The sequence below is a fragment of the Nelumbo nucifera genome, chromosome 2 (assembly GCF_055504915.1).
Source record: "Nelumbo nucifera cultivar China Antique chromosome 2, China Antique-T2T, whole genome shotgun sequence".
NCBI lineage: Eukaryota > Viridiplantae > Streptophyta > Magnoliopsida > Proteales > Nelumbonaceae > Nelumbo > Nelumbo nucifera.
In genome coordinates this window covers 87764039-87767538 of record NC_142650.1, presented here as the reverse complement: position 1 = coordinate 87767538, position 3500 = coordinate 87764039, and the positions used below count along the sequence as shown (strand labels likewise).

General features: G+C 40.2%; 1 non-coding gene across 1 annotated transcript; it reads right to left on the bottom strand.

The window, feature by feature from the left end:
- Window positions 1-1548: 1548 nt before the first annotated feature.
- On the bottom strand, window positions 1549-1655 carry LOC148802424 (small nucleolar RNA R71). Its single transcript, XR_016083228.1, has one exon. It is a non-coding gene; the product is annotated as a small nucleolar RNA R71 (small nucleolar RNA).
- Window positions 1656-3500: the final 1845 nt, after the last annotated feature.

The window sequence follows — 3500 nt, the reverse complement described above, 5'->3', positions numbered from 1 at the left end:
TGCAATCTTGTCCATTAATTTCTCTTTCTTGTTAGTAATTGAACAATGTTTCATGAGAATTCAGATCTGTAATTATTTCTCTACGGTTATTCGATTGATTGGATTCATTCTTGATGTTTCTTGATTAGGGTTTTAAATGTTAGAATAGCTTGGCCGAATTGATCTTGAATCTTGGACTGTTTGAATTGCTTGAGAAAGAGTTTAGATAATCTGCTATAGCTGTGGCCAAATTGTTCTTGAATCTTGGAATGTCTAAATTGCTTAAGAAAGAGTTTAGATAATCTGATCTGCTAATCAAGAATAAAATTTAATACAATTTAGAGATAACTTGTATGATTCGGTTGGTGTTCATTCAAATCTGAAATGATGCCCTTCGAATTCTTGATCTTAATGCATGCATGGGGATTAAATTCTTGATAGATATATAAGAATTATCACTCATGGATAGAATGAGCATGCGCTTAAGAGAGGCTATTCATGTCATTAGGGTTTCACCAAACCATGGCTAAATCCCAATTCAATTGAATAACCTTGAGAATTGATTGTTGGACCGAATCTGTAGTGTTCACATACAGCTTGTTTTCTTGATTGCATGAAAGTTGTTTGATCCGAATTGGATAGGGATAGTTTGCTAGTTAGGAATTCAGATTTTGATTAGGTTAAGAATTTGGTTTATCAGATAATAAATGGCAGAATTATTACTAGTAGTTGTTGTATAAATCCTCATGGGAACGATACTTTTCTTTACTACTTGAGCGGCTAGTGCACTTGTTAAGTGTAAGCAATTATGCATCAAGTTTTTGGCACCGCTGCCAGGGATTTATTATAGCAATATTAGGAACCCATTAGCCATTGTTAATCTGATTTCAATTCTGTATATTATGTTTCTGATATGTGTATACTAGCCTCCTTAGCATATAAGTAGTTTTCTTTCTTCTTGCAAATTGTTTTTGTTTGCTTTTATTTTTTTTTTTTTTTGTAGCATTCAGTTTTCTTGGTTTGGTAGATTGCTTTTCTGATATGTGTATACTAGCCTCTTTATGACTTTGACTTGTACAGTTTATGACACGCAGAAGTGGAACGGAGAGCATCACCTATGATCCCGAAATTGAAAGAACTCTTTGCAGCCGCCTTAGAGCTTCTAGGCAAGTGAGAGTTGAAATTGAAGAGATGGCCGAACCAAGAACCATGATGGACTATGCCAAACCAACCCTCACCGGGGTTGCTTCAAGCATTATAAGACCAGCAATAGCTGCCAACAACTTTGAGATCAAACCAGCCATCATTCAGATGATACAAAACACAGTTCAGTTCTGCGGCATGGCTCATGAAGACCTAAACACTCACATCGCCAACTTCTTGGAAATCTGTGATACATTCAAGCACAATGGGGTTAGTGATGATGCGGTGAGGCTCAGGTTGTTCCCATTCTCATTGAAGGACAAAGCCAAGACTTGGCTGAATTCTTTGCCGGCTGGATCTATAGCAACATGGGATGAAATGGCTAGCCAATTCCTCTCCAAGTATTTTCCTCTGTCCAAGACAGCAAAGATGAGGAATGATATCACCACTTTCTTTCAGCAGGATGGAGAGTCATTGTATGAGTCATGGGAGCGTTACAAGGAGTTGTTAAGGAAGGTCCCTCATCATGGACTTCCCGTATGGCTGCAAGTCCAAACCTTCTATAATGGGCTAACCGAAGCCAACAAGACCATTATGGATGCTGCAGTTGGGGGTTCCATCAATAACAAAACCCCTGAAGTTGCCCATGCACTGATAGAGGAGATGGCTGCAAACAACTACCAATGGCATTCCGAGAGAGCACAAGTTAGGAGACAGTCCGGACTTCACAATGTAGACACCTATACAGCCCTATCTGCACAAATTAGTGCACTCAGCAAGAAGATAGATGAGATGCAGATAGCAGCCATGCATGTTCAGACTATGACTTGTGAATGGTGTGGGGGAGGTCATATCAGCACTGAAAGTCAAGTTGGAAATCAGTTTGTGTAGTCCCCCAAGCAGGTAGACTTTGTTGGTAACTTGCAAAGGTAGCAAGGCATTCAGTACCCTCGTGCCTTTAACCCCGGATGGAGGAACCACCCGAATCAGTCTTGGCCAAATCAAAATGTGGTGAAACCTTTCCCCCAAAACTTCAATCAGCCAGAAAATAAAACAAACCTAGAGGAGCTGATGACCAAGTTCATAGCAAGTGCAGAAACAAGATTTCAGAACCAAGAAGCATCAATCAAGAACTTGGAGAATCAAGTCGGGCAGTTGGCACAAGTGATATCAGCTAGAGTACCAGGCATTCTACCCAGCAATACCAAAGTGAATCCAAGAGAGCAAGTGCAGGCTATCACTTTAAGAAGTGGTAAGGAACTGCAAGAAGTGGAGAAGAAAGCAAGGGATGAAGACAAGGTGGATGCAACCCTTGAAACTGAAAAGGAGGAAGAGCAAGCTCATCCGAAGAAGGAGAAAAGCCAACAGCCGCAAGTACCATTTTCAAATAGGTTAAAGCAACACAAATTGTAAAAGGAATTTGGTAGTTTCTTGAAGTGTTTAAGATTTTACATATTAATATATCTTTTGCTGATGCTTTAGCACAGATGCCACATTATTCAAAGTTCTTGAAAGAGATATTAGCAAACAAAAGGAAACTGGGAGATGTGGCTACAGATGCACTAAATGAAGAATACTCGGCAATCCTCCTCAACAAGCTGCCCTAGAAACTGAAAGATCCAGGGAGTTTCACTATCCCTTGCACTATAGGCAGTTTGAAAATTGATAAGGCATTGTGTGATTTAAGAGCTAGCATAAACTTGATGCCATATTCGGTTTTCAAGAAATTGGGATTGGGTGAACCCCAACCCACTAGAGGATGTTGATAAATTCATCTTTCTAGTTGATTTCATTGTGTTAGATATGCAAGAGGATGTTGATGTCCCTCTTATCCTAGGGAGACCTTTCCTAGCTACAGGGAAGGCAATAATTGATGTCTAACAAGGGCAAATCAACCTTAGGATTCAAGATGAGGAAATAATTTTTAAAATGTCTGATGCTATGAAACATGCACCTTCTAGTGATGATTCTTGTTACATGATTGATATTATTGATTATGCAGTTGATGATTGCTTTCAGGTTAGCAGGTTGGCCGATCCCCTTGAGCTATGCATACAAGATGGAGAAGTTACAAGGGGAGAAAATGAAGAGATTCAAAGCATGGCAGCATACCTAAATGCCAATCCACAGTTTCAAGGGAAAGGATTCCTCAAGTTGGAGAGCTTGGACAGACCGATAATGCCAAAAAGCAAGCCTTCAACCCAAGAGCCACCCACCCTTGAGCTGAACCATCTCCCACCGCATTTGGAGTATGCTTTCTTAGAGGCACCGTCAGCCTAATCGGTGATCATATCAGCAGCCTTGACCCAATTGCAAAAAGAAAAACTATTGAGGGTGTTACGTGAACACAAGACAGCTTTGGCTAGGAAGGTAGCCGA